Source organism: Lissotriton vulgaris, chromosome 1_2 (assembly GCF_964263255.1).
Source record: "Lissotriton vulgaris chromosome 1_2, aLisVul1.2, whole genome shotgun sequence".
NCBI lineage: Eukaryota > Metazoa > Chordata > Amphibia > Caudata > Salamandridae > Lissotriton > Lissotriton vulgaris.
In genome coordinates, this window is record NC_141686.1 from 194,107,415 (window position 1) to 194,132,259 (window position 24,845).

Genomic DNA, 24,845 nt, shown 5'->3' on the forward strand with positions numbered 1-24,845 from the left:
ACACCACCTGTTGATGGCACTCCACCCCGAGATAATCCACCGCCACCTCTACAACGACATACTCCCCCTCCCGCTCCACCTCTTCCGCTTCTTCCTCCGCTTCTTCCTGCACCTATTCTCCCCACCATTCACCCAACAAATCCATTTGGACCTGGCACCTCAGGAGGTGCCGTAGGAGGTTATCAAACGCCACCACCAGCACATCGATTGACTTATAGGGACTTAGCACACCAACGGACACCCCAAACAGCGGGTTACGACATACTTAATGAGCCTCTTACAGACTGTAGATATGATCCAGTACCCGGTAAAGATGACAGAATGATGCTATCATCATTACGTCTACGACGAGTTGCAAACTATTTAATGATATTACCAGGAATGATTGATCATCTAGACAAAATATATCACTTTGTTCAGACGGGGGAAGGTCCTGAAAGTATTGGCGATGCCATAGCATACCAGAAAGTTGACACTCAGAAAATGATATTACGTTTTTTTATAAACCATTTGATAAGAAACCAAGACAGGCCTGGTGTAGACCAGGAAGAAATGAAAGCACTTAATAAATGGGGTCAGAATATAGCGGACGGAAAACATGATAAACAGAATAGTATAGAACATATGTGCCGAAGGATCCGAAAAGCAGTAGAACAAATACATGAAAGACCACGGCCCGAAAGAGAGCTAGAAGCAGATAAGACTGAATCCTCGGAGGAGGAGGAACAACAAGAAACGACAACAGGACAATTACAATTACCCGCTAGAGAAATGATAGCCTATGTAGGTAAGGGAAGGCCCTTTAATAATTCAATGCGTCCGGTACGTCCAGAAAGTAAGAGACTTTTTCAAGCTGCCATGTCAAACCCGAAGACGCCTGAACACTTATTTCAGGCTACCGATAAAATACTTCAAGAACGAATGGGGTACCATGTACTCAATTCTATGGATGAACAAGAATTAGCCAGGTCAGCAGTACAATGGGCTGACAGTCCTGATAAATATAATGATGATGCATTAGCACAAACCTTTTTAAATCTTTCTCCTGATGAACAGAAATTAGCCGGAATATACATGATTCAGCATCTTCTCATATTGTATAAAAGCCAACATTCTGATCCAGGTCCCCTACCTGATATATTGATAGAATTACTCATGAATAGATGGAGAGGTCTAGGTACCGACTTAATCAAAATAATTCTAGAACATCGGCACAGATATAGTGCCTTCCTGTGTCCGCAGTTTGATCCAGCTCCACCCGTAGACAGAAAAATGTATTACATAGACAGACAGAATCCCCTGCGAGAAGTACATCCAGTCAAGAATGATGATAATACCTTTAGACGCGTGTTTGTGTACACGCCCATAACAAAGATGGAGCTATTAGAAATGAAGAAATTAGTGCCCTGCCACGACAAGGATCCAGCAGGTTTTCACCGTGAAATAAAAGACATGTTACTCATGGGTGATTACACCTATCCCGACATCATGAAAATATTAAAAGTATTATTGCCTGCCGGTATTTACGAGAAACTCAAGGAAAAAGAATGGGAGGTGGGGGAAGCAAAGATTGATTGGGCTGCATTAGAGGACGAGGAAAATACTAGAACCCCAGGCCTAGGGCTCGGGGACAAAACTAAAGCATTACCAGGATTGTTAGTACAAGTATTGCCACGTCTGTTAGCAACGAAGAAGGAAGACTGGGATGCAATCTCAGCCTGCAAACAGAAACACGATGAAGACACTAGAGATTTTTATTCCCGTTTTGAGAAATGTTTTGTTATTAATAGTGGCTTGAAACCAAGTAGCGAGTCATATCCACATCTTTTTGTATCTAAATTAGTCGAGAATTCCCTACCCCAAGTTAAGAATCGTGTTCTGAAAGTCGAGAGCACATGGCAAGCTAATACGCCTTCACAAATGTTACAAATGTTACAGTACCACCAAAACAGAATTAGAGAGGAACAAGAACATGAACAAAGACGTATGAAAGACACGAAAATGAAAATGTTAGTTGCTCAGTCAGTTCCAGCTGACGGTCAGAAAAAGGGTCAGACACAGTCACATAATTCAACAGCTCCTGTTAAAGGGATATGCAACTATTGTAAACAGCCAGGTCATTATATAAACGATTGCGCAGTTTTGAAACACAATATCTCTACAGGTAAAACTAAAGAGAGACCGCGTCCTCCTAGACAGGACCAGGTCCAACAACAAGTACCACAGAATATCCAGCCTATGCAAGCATCTCAACAGACACAACAGACCGTAGCAGTTCCACAGCCACAACCTATTGCCGCAAGACAAAACACGACGCAGCAGATGTACCAGTATGCACAAAATGATTATCCCGATTATCAGCGATACACATGAAACAGCCTAGAGAGGGAAGTTGGCTTGCCTCTTATTGAGGTTCCTGTAGATCAAGAAGGTCCTTATGTACATAGTCAAGTATTAGGGAAAGACAGAAAGTTTTTAATTGATACAGGGGCAAGCAGGACAACTATCAGTCACGATGAGGTTCCAGGGGCACCCCTCTCAGGCTCACAGAATGTTTCCCTTGGATTTTCAGGAAAGCCTATTATTAATGAAGTATCGCAACCACTTCCCCTTGCAGTTGGTCCATTGACACGTACTACAGATTTATTACTAACGAAATCATGTCCAGAAAACTTGTTAGGTATAAAGACATTGAAAGCTCTAGGAGCTGTTATCTGTTGTTCTCCGGAAGGAGTAAGACTGTTTCTCCGTGACTTTAAAGGTCACTATGTGTTGAGAGATATTGATCCCAGACTACAGAATGTTCCTGCACATTTATGGGCACAAGGCCCTACTGATGTAGGTTGTATGCACATTACACCATATCGAGTCACACTCAGACCAGGAGTAGTCTTGCCACGAATTCGACAATACAAGTTGCCTCCAGATGCTGTAGCGGCTTTACTAAAAATCATTGACGAGCTCATTGCACAAGGAGTGGTTGTAGAAACCGACTCCAATGTATGTAACTCCCCCATCATTCCAATTCTTAAACGCACTGATCCAAATGCACCTCCTGTTTATCGATTAGTCATCGATTTGCGCGAATTAAATAAATGCATTGTACCACAATACCCTGTGGTCCCAGATATCTCGTCTCTATTGACTGCCATTGATTCTGAAGCAACGTTCTTTACTGTAATTGACCTGAAGAACGCCTTCTTTAGTGTCCCCATTGACCCAGAAAGCCAATACCTTTTCGGATTCTGTTTAAATGGACGAAGCTTCAAATTTGCACGCGCACCTCAAGGATTCACAGAAAGCCCCAGCATCTATAGCCAAGCACTGAAAAGACAGCTAGACAGTATACACATGCCTGATAACACTGCCCTGTTACAGTACGTCGATGATCTGTTGATCACCGCCCGGAGCGAACCTGAATGTGAACAAGCATCACTGACGGTTTTGCATTTCCTGGCTGACAAGGGACACAAGGCATCCCCTTCGAAGCTGCAATTCTGTGTTCAGCAAGTTGTTTACCTAGGCCACTTGCTGTCCAAAGGGGGGAGACAGCTCACACCTGACCAAAACATGTCACCACCGAAAACACAAAAGGAGGTACGGGCCTTCATAGGCCTCACTTCTTACTGCAGACAATGGATTCCCCAGTACGCATTTCTAGCAAAGCCACTCATACAGTTCACAACCCAAGAGGCAGCGTCTTCGACTGCCCTTCCTTGGACTCAGGAACATGCACAAGCTTTTGACGACTTAAAGAAAGCCTTATGTCAAGCACCAGTTTTAGCGACACCATGTTACAGCAAGCCTTTTACACTTTTTGTCACAGAACGCGAAGGTACTGCATTGTCAGTGCTGACGCAAGAACAAGCAGGATCACACAAACCGTGTGCTTATTTTTCCAGCACATTAGACCCAGTAGCCCAGGCTCTGCCTGCGTGCTTGAAATCAGTAGCAGCGACAGCTCTAGCAATCAGACAAAGCAATGCCATAGTGTTAGGACATCGGGGGGCGCTAGAGGGCGCACTGCGGGATGGCTGACTGCTAAGTCAGCTCCGCCGGACGGGTGCGTTTTCACGGACCCCTTGGCCCCAACTTCATCCTGTTCTCCGTAAAAAACAGCGGAATGGACGGCTAAACGATCCGGCTCCGTAATGTATTGACGCCGGCCAGCAACTATGCAGCACGACGAAGAAATCGGCGAAAATCCTCCCGGCGCTGGTAGGCTGGTCAAGATGGCGGCGCGCGGTCGCGGCGACCACAGCTAAAGCCGAGCGCTGTCGCCCTCGGAGGACCACAGGACTCTCCACATCCCGGCGCACAGTCGGCAAGAAACGGGAACTGGTGTAAATCAGTTACGATGTGCGCATACACTGGACAGATCTTTGAGAATGCACTGTGCGTTCCACGGCGACCAAAATGGCGGCGGCGGTGACACGCAGGATAGGTGACTCTGCCCCAAGCACTGCCGGCCCCCCGTTCCATGGCACCAGCAAGTGAACAGGTACGGGACAGCAAAACAGCGCGGCTAAGGGGGCGAGCAGAGGAGATAGGCGGCTGGGAGCTCGCCGGCGGAGGTATGGCGGTGCGAGGCTTCCCAACACTATAACGCGCCGCACCAGAAGGCGCGAACCAGAACCGCCAGCACTAACGGGACCACCTCACACGGACAGGCTGTTACGTGTAGCGCACTGCAGTCCCCTAAGCATATCCACCATCACGAGACACGCCTGCGTGACACCGGACGCTGCCCTGGGCCAGTATGTGGCTAAGTGGCCATTCCAATGAATAGATCCCCAACGCAGGGGGTGGCTAGAGCGCAATTGCGACGCACACGGACAACGACCAAACCAGCAGCCCCAACGAGCCCGACAGTCGCTAGCCCAGCCGCACCCGCGGGCACCATGGGGAAGCCCGATAGACAGCAAACGAAACTGCCTTTCGAGGCGAAAAAGCAAACGGCGAAAACGGGAGCTGCTCTGGACACTGACGGAGACCAGGCTCTGGGAGACGGCGCCGGCATGGAGGCAGTACTAAGGGCTATCCAGCAGAGCTTGCACGACATGAATAACAAAATGGACAGCGTTGTGGCAAGGGTGGACTCGCTGTCAAACAAACTGGAAAATCACGGCGAGCGGCTGGTGGAGGCGGAGCAGAGGATCTCCTTGGTAGAGGACCACTCCAGAGACATAGCGAAGACACACAGCGCCATTGAAAAGACCCTGGAAACCCTGAAGGCGAAGGTGGAGGACCAGGAAGCGAGGTCCCGCCGCAACAACGTACGCATCTCGGGCCTGCCGGAATCCACCAACACAGGCAGGATGGAGACGTACGTGGAGAACATGCTGAAGGATATCTTCGGGGCTGAAAGCTTCTCTGACGTCTTCCTGGTCGAACGGGCTCATCGTTCCCTGGCCCCCACTCCAAAACCGGGGGCTACGCCTCGGATAATCATCGCTCGAGTGCTCAACTACAGGGACAGGGACGCCGTACTTCGAATGGCGAGGGAAAAAGGCGCCATCACCCACCAGGGCAACTCGCTGGAGTTCTACCCAGACCACACCATGGCGGTGCAGCAGGCAAGGAAGGAATTTGCTCCAGTGAAGAAGAAACTTCGGGAGCTAGACATTGGATACGCGATGCTGTACCCAGCAAAACTTAAAATCCTAACGGATGGCAAGCCGGTGGTTCTCACGACGGTCCAGGCTGCGCAGGATTACATCAAGAACCTCACCAAACGTCGGAAGAATCAGGAGACTGCGGCCAGAATGAGCGACAACGACTGATGACAAAATAACTGCTATGTGTGCGACATTGGAGTACTTTCTCGAAACTGGCAGCGGGCGACGGACACTTCTGACACAGTGCACCCGCACGTCGAGATACACAGGACTGATGTTGGCGCTGCTGATGAACTATGGAAGGGAGACGCCATCGGCAATATCGCAGTGAGTACACTTGGGGAGTGTTGATGCAAAACCCGGACACGTGCTTTGGGTCTCACCCGATTAGAGACATGCGGCCGGCTGGCTGTACTAACTGCTCTATCACCGCGCTACCCTGAGACACTAACTACGAGGGTCTGTGACACTGCCTGTATGGGTATCGAAACCTCGGAGGGACATGAAGGGACTGACACTGATCATGTTATGTTTGCGGGGGATTGGAGGCGGGATGGGGGGACTAGGGGGTGTTTATTGACGCTATCATCATCTAGAGATCGCACCCGTCCACATCCACTATGTGGGTGGAGATGTGTGCTTCGGGCGGCACCCCCAGGAGGGTGTTCCCCACAACAAGTTTAATCACAGTTCTGAAGTTCGGGGGGGAATGGCTTTGGCAAAGTTTGGGCGCTAAAGTGGGAGGCGGGGGGTTGGGGAAGCTGGGTAGAGTTAATATGTTTGCACTGTGTCTGAGAAGCATTGCGACCTCCTTTATTGCCTGTATTATGTGTGCTGTAAATGAGCTGTTCCACAGGTGGCCACATAGATCACGCGACGCACAATTTCACCTGACTACGCACTAATGGCACGCTCTGACACACTCAATTTCATCACATGGAATGTCAGGGGGCTGGGGAATCCAAAAAAGAAACGGCAGATGTTTGCGTACTTTGACAGACTTCAGGTAGATGTGGCATTTCTGCAAGAAACACACATGGCACCCAATTCCACATCCAGGCTGGGCTCAAAATGGGCGGAATCAGCCACAGGCGCATATTACTCGACGTACTCCCGTGGCGTCAGTATCTTGATCAAGAAAGGTACACACTTCAAAATCAAAGACACGTACACTGACACAGGAGGGAGATATGTTATAGTGGCAGGCGAGACGAGACACCAGAAACTAGCCCTTGTGAATGTGTATGGTCCGAATGTGGATGATGCGGGTTTTTTTGAACGGTTGTGGCACACTATAGCGGATATACAAGCGGACAATGTCATCTGGGGAGGGGACTTTAACGTGACACTCAGGGACGGGCTCGACAGAGCGTCACACACACCTGAGCAACATACCAAGGCGAGGGAAATGCTGCTGGACGCAATGTCCAATTTACATGTAAGCGATCTGTGGCGGCTACTACACCCGGGGGAACAGGTTGCCACGCACATAAATGCTGCAAATAGGAGCTGGTCCAGATTGGACTTTTGGCTGGCTACACAGGACGTCCTTGCATGGGTGGAGCAGATAACACACCTCCCGAGAACACTATCGGATCACGGCCCTGTACTTTTGAGGTTGCGGATCCCACACTATGCCCCGCCACCCTTCACCTGGCGCTTTAACGCACAGGCCCTGCGTGATCCGCTATATGTCGACACAGTCCAAAAAGCGATCACCGACTACTTTGAATTGAATGCCCCCACCACGGAGGACCCGTGCCTCCTATGGGAAGCGTTTAAAGCAACAATACGGGGCGTGTGCATTACCACGTCCGCTGGCATATTAAAAGATATTCGTCACCAACTAAAAAGAAGGGAGGAGATGCTTCAAGACCTGGAGCAGAGATACACAAACACTGGAGACACAGCACTGCTCAGTGACATTCAGACACTACTATTAGAATACAACACATTTGCTGACGACGAACTTAAATATATCTTCAAGAGAACGACGGCTAGGAGATATGGGGAAGGAGGCAGACCGGGCAGGGCCCTAGCAGAAAAGATTTGTTCGGGGAGGGCGCCACAGCATATAGCGACTATACATACCAAACAGGGCACTCGTGCACATGACATGCCGACCATTCTGGGTGAATTCAGAGACACCTACGGGGCACTGTATGAGGCCAGAGCTCAAATATCTCGGGAGGAAATTTTGGGATACATGGCTGACGTTGAAATCGCCTGGCTGGCTGACGGGCACAGGGATTATTTGGCTAGGCCTCTCACGACACAAGAAATCATAGACACTATCAAACGACTCCCCAATGGCAAAGCGCCGGGCCCAGACGGCTTCGTCATAGAATTCTATAAAACATATGCAGACACGCTAGCGCCCCATCTGGTGAATCTGTACGAGGCCGCACACGAGGCCCAAACACTGCCACCGTCCATGAGAGAGGCGTTGATCATCGCCCTACTGAAACCGGGCAAAGACGAAGAACACTGCGACTCTTACCGCCCCCTCTCCTTGATAAACATAGACACCAAGATATTGGCCAGCATCCTAGCAGACCGACTGAAGCCACTAATGCCGTTGTTAATAAGACCTGACCAGGCTGGTTTCATTCCGGACCGATCGACCACGCACAACACTCGCACCCTTTTCGCACTGGCACACTACTTGGCCCCGGATATCAAAGCTGTCGCTGTCTTGTTGGATGCGGCTAAGGCATTCGATACAATTGACTGGCCGTTCCTTCACGCAGTCCTGATCCGGATGGGATTCCCCCCGCTATTCATCGGATGGATTACAATGCTATACTCGGGCCTGTCGGCCCGCATACGGGTTAACAAGCATCTGTCGTCCCCTATACCCATCGAGCGAGGCACTAGACAAGGGTGTCCTTTATCGCCAATGCTGTTCGCCCTTATACTGGAACCCTTGGCTTGTAAAATAAGACAACACCACCACTATTCAGCTATTCAGTTGCCTACGCGACCCATACACATAGCCTTATATGCAGATGACATGGTCCTGTACGTAAAAAACCCTGAGACGAATCTCAATCCACTTCTTAGGGAATACATTAAATTCGGCCAATACTCGGGACTTCACATCAATTGGGGCAAATCCCTCATACTCCCGCTGACGGATGGAACCCGGCCCATTGCGCTGGACTACCCCCTGGAATGGCAGGAGGAACCGACGAAATATTTAGGCGTCTGGTTCCACAGAGACCCAGAGCTGGTCATTCGCACCAACTACGGGAGGACTGTCTCCACGCTAGAGGATAAGGTCAAAAGATGGATTGGGCTACCGCTCTCACTGGCAGACAGACTTGCCATTGTGAAAATGGTGCTCCTGCCCAAATTCTTATATCTCTTCAATAATATACCTATTAAGCCGCCGGCCGAGGTGTTCCGCAACATCAAATCCCTCATGCTCTCCTTAATATGGGCGGGGAAACAGGCTAGATTGGACCTGCAAACTCTGTCTCTCCCGTACGCTAAAGGGGGCTTCAAGGTGCCAGATATTTACCTATACTACCAGTGCGCTCAGGCGCAATTCGCGCACTATTGGTTCCATGAGATTCCTTTTTTAACGCACGTAGCAGTAGAACATGGAGACGCTGATCCCATCCCACTAACAAGTATATTAACACACAAACGTCCCAGGTTACACGATCATGACATCAACCCAGTAAACACCACAATAGAGGCATGGCAGACACTGAGTAAGATGGCGCGCTGCACACCAATCTACGCACCGGCACTCCCGTTGGCACACCATCCGGCACTATCTGTCACACAAGAACAGGTGGGGATGGACCTCCTGAAACGTGCTGGCATAGACACCCTAGGGGATCTATATAAAGATGGGCTGTTTGTGCCACTGGACCAACTGACATACATTCAGAATCCAACTCTGTTATTTAGTTTCAACTATTACCGATTACAGAGGGCGGTGAGGGAGCATTATGTGACTTTCCCAGCAGAACCACAGGCACTCGCACCACTGACACTTGTGCTCAACACCCCCTCAGCGTCACACTTGGTGTCCCGACTATACCGCAGTGCGCAAGCTAGTAACGGGGGCAACACTACCAGAGCCAGGGAGAAATGGAATGCAGCACTGGGGGATGACGTTACGGAAGAGGAATGGGAGGCCACCTGCATTCTAACGGGGATGCTGACACCAAACGGGAATCTTAGACTGATTCACTACAAATACTTGCACCACATGTACCACACGCCTGCAAGGCTACACAAATATGGTCTGAGGGACAACTCTAACTGCACTAGGTGCGGGCAGGAACATGCAGATTTTATTCACTTGGCGTGGCACTGCGATGCGGTGGCACAATACTGGGATCAGGTGGTGCAGACGCTCAACACTATACTGGGGGCACAATTGCCGTGTACAGCTAAGGTCTGTCTCCTGGGGTTAGTGCCACAATTGAGGGCGAGACGGCGTAAACTTTGTGTGATTGCACTACTGATGGCGAAGAGGAGAATATCCTTACATTGGAACAGTAAGCGGAAACCTACAGTAAAAAATTGGTTGGAGGACTTGGCCTATTGTAGAGACACTTTAGTCACGTACGAGGAAGAGTTGCCTATGGGATCCCGCCCCAGAGACTTCTGGGAACCATTACAACAGTACCTGGTGTCAGTGGCCACTGTCAATGACGCGTGCTGAGCGCTCAACTGACACAAGATGTTTGCCACTCTGGGATACTATTGGCGGGGCGATGAGGGAGGGAGAATGTTGTGACACAGTGCTTTGAGTTTTGTAAGGGGTTCTTACTTTGTTGTTAGCATCATCCTCTCTAGTTTATGGGGGGTTTGGTTGAAAATACTGAAAATGTAAGACTGACCTGGCGTATATACTATGCGGATGCATTGTTCATAAAGACCGAGACTACACTGATACCGTGCGAGCGCCGCCGGACCCATGGTTGTCGGCTGATGGGCTGTGTATGACTAAGTCTCTGATTCGATCATGCGTGCTAAGCATAGCCGGCCTTTTCAGGTTGTAGGCGATATTGATTGTATTATTATTGTGACAATGTGCAATAAATGTCTTACCCAAAAAAAAAAAAAAAATAGTGTTAGGACATCAGTTGACAGTACAAGTTCCACACTCCGTGGAAGTTCTTTTAAACAGAACACAGACCCAGCACTTGACAATAGCATGACTGACAGGTTATGAATTTACATTGTTTCAGCCACACATAGAAATCAGACGTTGCAACACATTAAACCCTGCTACACTTTTGCCATTAAATGGGACAGATCCATTGGCACATGATTGTATCGAAGTCATTACTATTACGACAAAACCCAGACAAGACTTGACAGACACTCCATTACAAGATCCAGACCTGACACTTTACGTGGATGGTTCATGCATGAGAACAAGTACAGGAGAATTAGTGGCCGCTTATGCAGTCACGACAGAAACTGAAGTCATAGAAACAAGTTGTATTGATACCCTGTCAGCTCAAGCAGCAGAGCTCATCGCTCTGACTCAAGCCTGTATTCAAGCTAAAAACAAGAGAGTTAACATATACACAGATTCACGTTATGCATTCGGAGTCGTACACGACTTCGGTGTCCTGTGGCGAGAGAGAGGTTATCTGACTTCTCATGGGGCCAAGATTCAGCACGGTCCCCTTATTCAAACTCTGTTAGATGCAATACATCTGCCTACAGCAATATCCATCATGAAGTGTAAGGCACATACAAAAGTCACTGATATCATTTCCCAGGGTAACGACCTGGCGGACCGAACAGCCAAGTATACAGCTCAGACTCATGCAACTGACTTGACAAAGACAATAGTCCAGACACCGACACATTGCATGACAGTTAGGGATCCCGCCCTAGATGTAATTGACATTCAGACACATGCTACACCAGATGAAATCAAGAAATGGACTGAACTAGGAGGGATCCAGACAGATCAAGGATGGATGACGAAGGGAAATTCCACATGGTTTCTCCCTGACTCTATGGTCCAAATAATCATTAATACAGTACATAGTCCTGCACATTTAGGAGAAAAAGCCATGTTAGACAGTATTCAGAACATCTGGTTCAATAAACATTTACGAGCAGCAGCCAAACAGAAAGTGCGTACTTGCATGATTTCTTGTCAGTTCAACCCAGGTAAAAGCATTCCCGTAGAGCAAGGTGGATTCCATCCTCCCGATCACCCTTTTGAAGTCCTCCAGATGGATTATATCCAGATGGAACGTTGTCGAGGATTCAAATATGTCCTCGTAGTTGTATGTGCACTTTCCCGTTGGACAGAAGCATATCCTGTCCCAGATTACACTGCTCCGACCACTGCCAAGCAGTTGGTTCGTGAATTCTTCCCCAGATATGGTTTGCCCCGCGTCGTATACTCCGATAACGGTCAGCCATTCTCGTCCGAGTTAATGAAGCAAGTATCTCTCCTGCTCGGCTACCAGTGGAAGTTCCATTGCGTCCGGCATCCCGAGGCAGCAGGCCTCGTGGAACGCCATAATCAGACTCTGAAAATTCGCCTTGCCAAGATCTGTAGAGAGAAAGGAGTCGACTGGATAGTAGCTTTGCCAGTTGGACTCTTTTATATAAGGATGGTCGCACATTCCAGAACAGGGCTATCCCCGTATGAGGTGGTCTTTGGTAGGCCACCGAATATGTGGGGGACGCCTTTGCCTAGAAAAATCACTGATGTTGATTGTATTATGCTGACCGATTACCTTGCCTCCTTGATGTCTGCACTACAATCTTGTCGTTCACAGGTAGCTGCAGCCTTTCCCGACAACACCGAGGTGAAGCCCCATGAAGTGGTTCCTGGGGATTATGTGTTCGTAAGGAACTTCGACCGAAGAAGTCCGCTGGAGCCCCGTTGGCAGATGCCGAAATTGGTTCTTCTGACCACAAGGACAGCAGTGAAAGTCGAGGGCCGCAAGGGCTGGCTTCACTCAAGTCATATAAAAAAATTTCATGGACTGCTTCCAGATCTGAACTCTCAGCCGCCCGGCCCTCCTCCACAGACTGACTCAAAACTCCCCCTGGTCGAGAACACTTCTTCCCAGAATTACAGACTGAAATTGAGGTCTAGCAAGTCAGACAGTTTAATTGTTTAAGTCCTCCCCTAGGTGAATCGGTTGAACGAGTTTTCTGACATGTATCCCCTAGACCCCAATAGAGAGAGAGATAGACAGAAACAGCTCAAGAAACGTGAATATTGTAAATCTCTTCGCAGCCACTGCATTGTGACACTATTGATTATGTTTTTTCTAAGTCTTCTGATTATTGCTGCGAGTATATTGTTACACATCTACTACCCTATTTTCAAGCGTGCTCCCTTCAATGTCACTGCCGAGCATTCTTTCAGTGAACTGCCCCCGCATGAACTGTCTTACCGACTTGCGCTGCGCAACAACACATTCATTAGTATGTTACATCATTCCCATCAGACCAGCAATGCTACCAATTGTTGGATATGTGGCCGACTCCCTCCCTATCAGAAATACAAGGGAGTTCTGCCCCTCTTCCCGTACCCGTTTACACACAATGGTTCCTGTGGGGCATGGTTTAGTTGAATAAACTCTCTAGATTCCGATTCCGTAGTTTACCAGGGCAACTGGGTATGGGGTAACCTGAACATAGTTCTGCATAAAGTATGTTTTCCTGACAAGGAGGGTCTACCAAAAAGAACAGGAACTGATCTAGAAAATGAAGTATATGGTTTAGGTAATTTTACGCTTAACCTCATGATTCTGAATGTTGAATCCGAATCCGAACCAGTCTTGCCCGCTATGTCCGTACTACCTGTTAAAGGTGAATTATGTGTCAGAAAGAATGGTTCAGTACACCTGGGTCATAGTAAATGTACTACTGTAATTGAATTCAGTGATAAGGGCAAGTCTGCGTTTAAAGCTTCACGTCATTCCTACTTCGTTTGTGGTCATACCGCATATATACGCTTACCTCTAGATTGGGATGGCACCTGTTACATTGCATTCCTTCTGCCACCTGTTTTCCTAGCCCCTCCTGATTATCATAGAAACACCCATCTAGTACACAATGGACCACAGAGAGATCTCCCGATTGTCGACTATACTGAAACGGCATGGGAACAATATACAGACTTCAATAAAGGTTTCTTCCCCTACTTAGGTGCTGTCTTTAACAGTAAACTGATACGAAAATTAACAAAGAACCCTCGAAGCAGTAGTGAATGAAACTACCTCCGCTCTAGGTAACTTAACAGAGGAGCAGTCTGCTATGCGGATTGTTGTTCTTCAAAATCGTCTCGTCCTTGACGTCATCCTGGCCGATAGGGGCGGAGCCTGTAAGGTCATCGGGTCGAGCTGCTGTGTTTTCATTCCAGAAAACGCGCCATCAGTATATAAAGCCATAACCCGTCTTCATAAGATTGCAAGTCTGATACACCAGAATCCAGGCACCTGGACTTGGTCCGGTTGGTTCTGGACCACGTTGTCAGCCTGGGGATGGAAAGTCCTATCATTCCTAGGTATTGGCCTTCTCATAGTATTCAGTTGCTGCCTATGTCTGCAATGTGGGCCAGCAATTTGCGGCTTGTGCGCCACATCATGTCTTCCTCATTCAAGTCCTCATTCAAAACGCCATAAGAAGAAAGAAGAGCAAATGATGTTACATGAACAGATTGATAGACTAATGAAGATTGATATATCATGAAGGGTCCGTAGGGGACAAGGAGGGAATGAGGTAATATGAATTTTATGGTCAGTTATGTCCCCTATCGTAGACCCCACCGGCTCCATGTACGTGCTTTAAGTACATGTATGTTCCCTCCTCTTTCAGCTATGAAGACGCAAATACATTTGCGTCCAACGTTAACATGTCCTCTTTCAGATCCACCATGAATGGGTCAGATATTCCGTTCCTAAGTGTACCTTGCCAACGTCTTTATGTGGTGCACTTTCATGATTTCTAGCTCTGGCAAGTTAGGCCCTGATTTTTGCCATCGAGCCTCTTTCTGCCTTCTGTCTCTGAAAGCCGCAGCCTGCTGCTTCCTGACCCTTGACTTACTCCCTGCGCGGCGAGCTGTGCCAGGCTCGGCCAGCCTTGCCTGCCAAGACTGTATTCAACCTTCAAGTTATCTGCTCCGCTCCTCGAAAATACATTCTTGTCTAGTAGTTTACGAAAACATCCTTCCCAGCTGCAGAGCTAAGGGCCCGGCCTCACTGTCTTCATGCAAGTAATTCATAGCTTCCGTTACCATGGTAGGCCCATGGCCCCTCACATCTCATGTAGACACGTAGTTGCATATGCACGCACTAACAGTCAGTATAGAATAGCCTCTGCCCGAGAGACCTTTCCTTCCAGATAATACAGTTCCTCAAACACAAGATACTAGATATGATTTGGGATTAGGTTGTTCTGACACCCCAGACTTCTGTCTCCTCATGCAGGGCTAAATGTCAAGTCCCCTTCACCCTCCAGTTCCACGTCAATCACACGTCATGCTGCTGCGCGCGCATCTCTGCCACATATTTTCTGCTGACACTGCAGGATTCACTTATGGATCCACCCACTTGTAATACGTTTCATGTGACGATGTCTAGAACACGCCTTCATGCACGCCTTCTGTTACGTACATATGTCATTATCTCGTTTCTTTCAGCTGTTACGCCTCCTGCATAAGTTTTACTGTAATGCATTGACTATATATATGATAACCTGTCAATAAAGTATTGTCTATCCCTTCCTGAACCTTCGTGGTGATGGAACATGATTGCCTGGTTTAAACCAATTCCTTTTTAAGGAATAAAACCCCTTTTAAAACCTCAAATACCACGGATTCTGACTCTTATTTTTGACTGAGTTATTCTTATTATATTTTACCGCACAAATTCTGCATAGGTAATTTAAATTTACCACACATCTCACCCATGCAATATTGATGCCTAACATGATATCTGAGAGGATGGGTTGTGGAATTCCACTGCTGACTTGAGGGGGCTCTTTTTTATTTTTCATTCAGCACTTGGTTGTGCATGTTTACTTTTCTTGCTCTCTCCCTGTCGGCTTCTTGTCCCTTTCATAGTCCTCAATCGTTTAGTGCCACTGCCCATTTCTTTTTTGTAATTCTCTCTCTCGTGGGGCCCCACCCCCACTCTAGCTGCTCTATCCATTCCTTACTCATTCAATGATCCTGAGGGCTCCCCTCGAAAAGAAAAGTATTCCCAGATGGTTGACGTGTGAGAACGTGTCATGATACATTGGTGGTTATTTGTCTTTTTTAACTTTATCATTTCAACATGGGCTATGGTCATTTTTGCACACTAAAGTAAAAAAAAAAAAAAAGTATGTGGGAGCACCAATGCAAGCAAAAATTGGCACAACCACTAGTTTAATGCTCACGTCTTGAATGTAAGACCTACTGCTTTCCCAATGCTTGTTTACATTATCAACACTACAGTTGAGAGAGCGTAAATCTGAGAAAACGTATAAGGGCACCATATTCACAACCCTGCTGCACGAACTCAGTTAAAGCATTTAAAAGTATTGAAATCATATAATCATATATGTATCTGAATGTTTAGTTAATATAGAGAATCATATATAGAGTGTGAAACTAATGTAGAAATGTGTGTAATTATTAAATTGATTAGAAGTGTTAATCAAAATCCATGTTATGTAGCTGCTACTGAAGTATATGTAATGCTGCAAACCGTTGAAATGTGCAGGCCTCATGGCAGTGTATGAAGATCGACAACGTGTACTTACATTTTGACATGACATGGATTTACCATTATTCAGTAATTGATGCTCACATGTTAAGAATCATGTTTTATAGAAGTGTTTTATATAATCAGTGTGTATTAACAAGAATTGTTTTAGTTTTAGAAATAAAGGTTCGTAGAGTGTATTAACAAGAATTGTTTTAGTTTTAGAAATAAAGGTTCGTAGAGTACAGGCCGCTTGCAAGATAATTTAGCAGGCCTGGAAAGATAAAGTGGCTTCTTTGATCTGCACGTGTTAGTTAGAATCGAGTCTCGTTAGAGCATAAATTGTCATTCCTTTGTAAAGTTTATGGCCGGAGATAGATAACCGAAGAGTGGAATTTGGGGTCCTATTCATGGGTGTCTGTTTGCAGGTGCGAGGGGGTCCCAATCAAGAGGGTGATGAATGGAGCTCTGTCTGGGGAGCCAGGCACAGGCCTGGAGGAGGGTATTGGAATGTTCTGGGGGGTACCGGCGAGCTGGAGAAAGAGCCTGGGAAGCAAGGTCAACGCTAACGAGAGGCCCAGAGGAGTGCCATCATGGAAGAAACCAGAACTGAAACCACGTGAGGGGCGTCTCAGAGGGGCGTTCCGAATTTCGATTGTGATTTTGTATTAGGGACAGCACCATGGGGTGGAGTTAGAGCAGATGGCCTGAGGACCCTAAGAGAGCGGATGGGTAGGCAGAGAGGGCATGACTGCAATGCATAGGTTTTCATCTAAGAGAAGTGCGTGAACTTCTTTGGAAGTCACCACGGCTGACCCCTTTTTAGGTTAAGATTCTGCTAAGTAGGGATGTCACCTAGTCTAGTGTAGGGACAGTCTAACCTGATATTTTCTTCATTCTGTAAATGTCTCGCAAGCTCCAGCTTGTGTCTATATTGGCAAATCTATTAATCTTTGAATTGGCCATTGTAGTATTTTTCTGTCGTTTAAGATCATTCAGAGAATTCATGTTTCTGTTGATACCGGTGTACCTTATGAATCTGATATTGAGATGTTTGTATCTTCAGTTAACCTTGGCTTTACAATAAAACTTTAGAACTGATCTGTGGTAAGTGGTTCTTCTGAGTCGTGCCAATTATTGATTTGATTAACCTAGTAGTAGATTACCTGTTTTACTCAATGACAGGCATCAAAGATTCAGTCAACCTGATCAGGGATTTAGATCTAGAGTGATCAGATAAGAGATCAAAAATCCCGCCTTCCCACAGTTGTGTGAGCCATGAGCCTTTAGTAGATGTCTGCCCTGTAAACCTTAATGTCTCTGTTGCCTGGATGGTTCTTTTAGTGTCTCAGCATTTAGTATTGCATTCCTCGCCCTGAATCTTACAATTTTTAGTGTTAAAATATAGCTGACAGAGATAGAAAGAAAGGAAAATCAAGCAAATTATAGAATTAAAGAAAGATGATTTAAATGCCAGGATTGTTTGAACTGTTGTAAAACCTAATGTGTTTTAACCAAAATTTAGCCAAGCTGTCCTGATAAAGGCAGCTTTTTATCACCCATAGTTTGGGGGGATGAATCTTCCAATACACTTTAGGGGATTTAGGCCTGCATACCATGAAGGTTAGTGTCCCTTCCGAATTAACTGTCGAACCATTAGCTTTTTAATCAACGTATGTGAAAACTGCACTGTAAAATGTGGACTTCGGCCCTATTTGTCCCATTACGAGGGAGTGACTCTTCATACATTACATTATGTTCACTCTGCTCTTATGGTGCATTTTTGGGCAGTCATTTAAGCCTATTATATTTAAAGTTTGTTCACTGGAAATTATTGCAGGGAATATCTGGACGAAAAAACAAATGGGTAACCAGGATTCCAGTGGTATTGCTAATATCACACAATGGGGCCAATTAAAAAACACGTGACCTAATAACCTCTCTTTGCCTACATGATTAATACCATGCCATATGAGAGGCATGAATATGAAATCAACTAAATTATTACAACATACCTGACAACCACTCTTTTATGCCACATCAATATAATTTAGTGCAGCCGAACATTTTGATTGTGCAAATTCAGTGATATCGAGATTTTTGGCAATTTATGTTGACATAGATCGCCTTCCTCTCCAGACAGGACAAAGTGAATCTAACTATTTCAATGTTTTTTCTAAATGCGTTATAATATTTTTGAATTTTTGGGGGGGCGTGGCCAGCAGCATGGCCGGTTAGGAAGTGCCTTGCCGGAGCTCCTATCGAGCTGCACCTAGATCCGCCGTGAAACTACTCCCCACGAAGCATAAAACTGACCAGCGGTAGCCGCAACACCCTGGGAGCCGGCGAGGGTGCTTCTGCTGCAAGAAACACGCTGGGGTCTGCAGAAATTCAAGATTAAATTCCCGACTCGGCACGACCCTGTGACGCCAAGATGGCGACCGCGGTGCCCGATGGTCACCAAAGCGCCTAGGAACCCGCCCGAGACCCTGCGGAACCGGAGCCCACTGCCTGGGGCGACGCTGCACAAGAGCCAGTCCACGGTACCGACTGCCCGGTACACGGAGGGGCGACAAGAGAACCACCAAAGACTGGCCGCCTTTACCAAGATGGCGGCCGGCGCGACCCGGAGCCGGTGAGAGGGAGCTGGGGCCAGTCACCGCCATTCCCCCTTTGCCGCACGACCAGTAGACTGCGGAGTCGGGGAGCGGAAGAGCTCCGGTGCGATCCCCGAGAGGAGGCGATCCCTGGCGGGGGACGTGAGGCGCTGGAGCAACGGGCCCTCTGCACAGACTCTGATACCTTCACCAACATGGCGGCGGTGATCGGAGGACGCCCGAGGGGGCTAATTGCTGCAGGAACATCTAGACCGTAGAGGACATGAGATCACCCCCCCCCCCCAGCCGCCCCCCGGAGCGCTGCTCGCTCGCCATCCCGATTGCCTGGCCATCTGGAAGGGGACCCGGAGGACCAGAGGAGGAGACTGGTGTGGAGGTCCTGGGTGTCTGACAGCGCTGTGCACCCCTTGGGCGAGGTGGGAACCGTGAAGGAGCTGCTCTCACTCCGTGACAGCCGGTAGGGACACTTAAGAATGGGCCCGGAAAGCGGAGAAGGGGGCATACAGAGGAGGCTGCGTCCACTGCTGGCGGGGGGGTAGTCTACAAACCCCACGATACACCAGCACAAGGAGAGGAAGAACAGTCACCCCCCCCCACCCCCTCCCCCCTCGCTCGGCCCCAGCCATAATTTCGGCGCGCCAGAGCTCTGAGGCTTGGTCCCTAAATCTACGAAACAAGGCCCCATGGACAACTTTGCTGCACCAAGACACACAGCGGAGCATCAGTCGGTGGCATCCGGAGCGCGGACAGACACGGCACTGTTAATGGAGGCCATCCAGGCGTCCAGAACGGACATACAAGAGTCTCGGGCGGCCCTGGAGGTGAAGATTGGGGAAGTGGGCTCCGAGGTTACACTGCTGCGGCAAGACTTTCGGAAACTCTCCGATAGGGTGACGGCGACTGAAACGAGAATCAGCGACAATGATGCATCGATATCTGCCTTGAAGAAAGATATGGAGGAGTTACAGGCCTCGCACCGCCAGCTGCAGTGGAAGGTGGATGATGCGGAAAACAGATCGAGATGCAACAACCTTCATTTCGTGGGATTTCGAGAAGGAATTGAGGGGACAAACATGTCCTCATTCCTCCACGCTTGGTTGAAGACCACCTTCCCAGCAGCACAGTTCTCCCCGTGTTTTATCATTGAAAGAGCGCACAGGGCCCTCCTGGCTAAATCTCCAGAGGGGGCGAGACCGAGGCCGTTCATAGCGCACTTCTTGAACTTTGCGGACAGAGATCTGATCTTGAGAGAAGCCAGAAAAATGGGGGAGATCCGTTCAGAGAATACGACCATAATGATTTTCCCGGACTATAGCCAGGAAGTTTCGAAACAGCACCGCTCGTTCAACTCAGTGAAGGCAAAGCTGAGAACCTTGAACATTACATACATGCTCCTCTTCCCCGCTAAGCTCAAGGTGCTCTACAAAGACAAGTCCATCTTTTTCTCTCACCCGGAAGACGCTTGGCAGTGGCTCGAGGAACGCCCTATATTGAACCAGAAAAGGGGGTGGTGATGAACAGAGTGTCTGAATTAAGCAGACCACTCTTACCCAGTCCAAAGATCAGGGCTTGATCCATCACCGTTTTTTAGCTCACTGCACCATCCCAGCTCAGAACCTGGCTACATGCAAATGAGTCTGTTCCTGTCCCAGTGCATGATGGGAACAGGGCAAACCAAACTACCAAGCCAATTCTTATACAGGGAAGGAAACAAGCTTCCGGGGACCGGTTTCTGGCATTTCATCACCACCCCCTTTTCTGAATCGTTTATTGCCACTATAGGTGTGGCAGGGTATACTCAGACATGAGTCCCTTGCTCACTGCACCATCAGGATTCAAGCAAGCCGGGCCGACGACGGCTTAAATGCCAGAAACCGGTCCCCAGAAGCTTGTCTCCTTTCTGGTGAAGAATTGGCTTGGTAGTTTAGTCTGCCCTGTTCCCATGATGCACTGGGCCAGGGACAGACTGATTTGCATATAGCCAGGTTCTGAGCTGGAATGGTGCAGTGAGCTAAATAACGGTGATGGATCAAGCCCTGATCTTTGGACTGGGTAAGAGTGGTCTGCTTAATTCAGACACTCTGTTCATCACCACCCCCTTTTCTGAATCGTTTTTGGCCACTATAGGTGTGGCAGGGTATACTCAGACATGAGTCCCTTGCTCACTGCACCATCAGGATTCAAGCAAGCCGGGCCGACGACGGCTGAAATGCCAGAAACCGGTCCCCGGAAGCTTGTCTCCTTTCTGGTGAAGAATTGGCTTGGTAGTTTAGTCTGCCCTGTTCCCATGATGCACTGGGCCAGGGACAGACTGATTTGCATATAGCCAGGTTCTGAGCTGGGATGGTGCAGTGAGCTAAATAATGGTGATTGATCAAGCCCTGATCTTTGGACTGGGTAAGAGTGGTCTGCTTAATTCAGACACTCTGTTCATCACCACCCCCTTTTCTGAATCGCCCTATATTGAACAGCAGAGAGGTCGTGGGGCGAGAAGCACTGGATAGATCGCTGCGGGAAAGGATGCGCTGGGAGGTGTCGAAACCTCAGCAAAGGAAGTCACGAAGGGTGAGGAAGCAGACACCGGCGACACCGTACCAGACCCATGGCGCGGGTGACAGGAGAGGAGGTAGATCAACATCACCAGGAAACGACTCAATGGCAGGCTCCAGGTTCAGTTGCCTGCGGAATGGAATCCGCTCACAAGGAGATGACGAGGAGGAATCGGAGGGCCGCGCATCCGGAGGAGAGGGAGAAGTGGAAGTGGGGGACTCTGTCCACCCGCTAGTCAAGGAAATTCAACATTTGGAGCAGGACTCCTCGGGGCGGTCCAGCGCGCCCGTAATGGACACACAAGACTCACACTCATGAACGATGGTGCTCTGGGACTTTGGAGATGGCAGCTCGACATATGGGAGCACGCAAGTTGACAAGCCCTTCTCTGTTCTTTAAGTTTCTCTTACTGTTTTTTGGTTTGTGATGGAAGGGATGTGTGGGAGGGCGACAGGCCTGCTCCCGTGGATAGTTTGGTCCCACGTTGGGATGCGACTGGAAGGGGAGGGAGGTGGGGAGGAGGAAGGGAGGGGGGGAAGGTTTTTGAACTCTCTCAAGGAACGGGAGGGTCAGGTGGGGGAGGGGGAGACAGTTAGTAAGACGCAGCAGCGCACCTTGATACACCACGCCACTCATCCATCACAGGGACACACCATGAAAGAGGGTCACTTTACACAATGGCAAGTACATTAGCCACTCCGCAACAGGGTGACAAGGGAGTCACCATCTTAACATGGAATGTGAATGGCCTAGGGTCGAAGATCAAGAGGGGACTGGTGAATGCTTACCTCAAGAGAGTAGCACCGGATATCATCCTGCTGCAGGAGACATATCTTAGAGGCAATAAATGTGCGTTCATAGCGAGAGGCTGCCATGAGGTGCTGGCACATGCAGGGTACAGGTCGGACTCCAGAGGGGTGGCGATTCTAATTAAAGAAACAGCCCCGTTCAGCATTACACGCAAATGGCTGGACCCCAGGGGACGTATGTGGGAGTGCAAGGGACATGGAAAAGATGCAGGTACACTATAATTTCGGTCTATGCACCACCGAAACTCCAGGCGCGCACACACAAAACAAGCACCTCCATTCTCATTGATACAGCGGATACCATACAATTAGTGGGCGGCGACTTTAATGACGTTATGTGTGAAGCACAGGACCGTACAGGGACTGCACGTAGAGGAGGGGCACGATCGGCTTTGGCACAGCAGATGACTGACATAGGACTCACTGACGTTTGGAGGTGGCTCCACCCTGCACAGACTGCTTACTCTTTCTACTCAGGGGCACACAGGGTCGTTTCGAGGCAAGACTATATATTCACATCAAGACAGAACCTAACATCGGGTGACGTGGCGGAATACAAAGCGAGGGGAATCTCGGACCACTCTCCCCTATATGTTCAGATGGGACAGGTGAGGGGGAGGAGGGGAGCTGAGTGGCGTCTAGCAGCATGGGACCTTCAAACACCGGAGTTAATACATGGCATCAGAGCTGACATTAGGGTGTATGTGGCGGAGAATGAAGGAACGGTCGACTCAGGGGTCACCTTCTGGGAGGCAATGAAGCCGGTCCTACGGGATAGAATACAGAGCAGGCTGGGGGAGGCATGACGGGCGCAACAGGCCGAGGTGGCGGGCCTGGAAACGACAATCTTGGCCTTAGAGGCGGAGTATCAAATGCGGAAGGAGGCAGGGACTCTCCGACAACTGTTAGATACCCAAAGAAACTAAAGGGACATGGTCTCCAACGAGGCACGGACCCAATCCTTGGCAACCCTCCACCGTCTATACAATGTGGGGGACAAGTCCGGGAAACTCCTGGCTTGGCTCAGCAGAAAGGAGCGGGCAGCAAGGTGGGTGGAACAGATCAAATCGGTGGAGGGCAGACAGGTACACACAGATGAGGCAATAGCAGAAGTGTTTGCGTCGCACTATGAACACTTCTATGAGGCCAAAGACCTGGGCAATAGTGAGGACATACTGCAATACATAGGATGAACGGAGGTGCCCGCACTGTCCTCCGAAGCATGCACAGCTCTGGAGGCAGAGGTAACATTGGAGGACATATCTGACGCCATAGCCACACTGAAACCGGGGAAGACACCCGGGCCGAATGGTTTTGCGGCGGAATTTTTCAAGCCGGCGACTGATCTATTGACACAACACCTTAAAACCCTCTTCTTGGAGGCCTATCAGGTGGGGAGCTTGCCACCGGACCTCGCCCTGGCTACGTTCATCCCGATCTATAAGGAGGGCAAGCTGAAGGACGAGTGTGCCTCGTACCGCCCCATCTCCCTCCTCAATATGGAGGTGAAGATCATGGCGACTATTCTAGCTAAACGCTTGCGGTCGGTCATACTAGACCTCATACACATGGATCAGTCGGGGTTCCTGCCGGATAGGGCGACCAAGTTGAACCTCCGCCGCGCGCACAATTGGTTGCAAGAAGTCAAAGGGAGGAGTGAGCCCCATTGGTTCCTTTCCCTCGACGCGGAGAGAAGGCGTTTGACGCGGTACACTGGCCGTTTCTAATGGCGGCGCTACAGATGTTTGGCCTCGGCCCAAAGTTCCAGAAGTGGGTTCAATTCTTGTACACGGCGCCGAGAGCGCGGGTTCGGGTGAATGGGAGGTTGTCCCGTGAATTCCAGATCGGAAGGGGTACACGCCAGGGTTGCCCTCTGTCCCCCCCTTCTGTTCACACTCACCATCGAAATTCTGGCATCAAAGATTAGACAGAACCGTGGCTTCTCCCGGGAAATCTTAGCTTCCACGCAAGAAAAAATATCATTATACGCGGATGACGTGTTACTGTTCATCACTAAACCTGAAACTACAGTCCCAGAGCTGTTCAGGGAGTTGGATGGCTATGGTGCGAGGGCGGGTCATACCATAAACTAGCACAAATTGGTCCTCTATGATCCGCATGGTCTGGAACGAGGGGGGAACCTACCGGAGCAACTAGTCCATACCCCGGAGGGATTCCAGTACCTGGGTACCTACATTACCCAGGATGGGAAACTTTCCTTTAGTAAAAATATAGAACGGATTATGGAGAGCGCAGTGGCGGATATGACCAGATGGGGGCAGCTGTGCGCTCACCATACTGGGCCGAGCGACAATGTACAAAAGGATTGTCCTCCCTAAGTTTCTATATGCGCTCCAAAATGAGTATTACCCACTCCCGACCAAGACGATACCCAAAATTCCCACGGACCTTCGTACCTTTCTGTGGCTGGGGAAACAGCCGCGAGTGGCCCTGTCGACACTCCAGCGCCATCAATATAGTGGAGGGATCTCACTCCCCAACCTAGTGGCCTACTACTGGGAGGAACACCTAACACCAATAAATGATTGG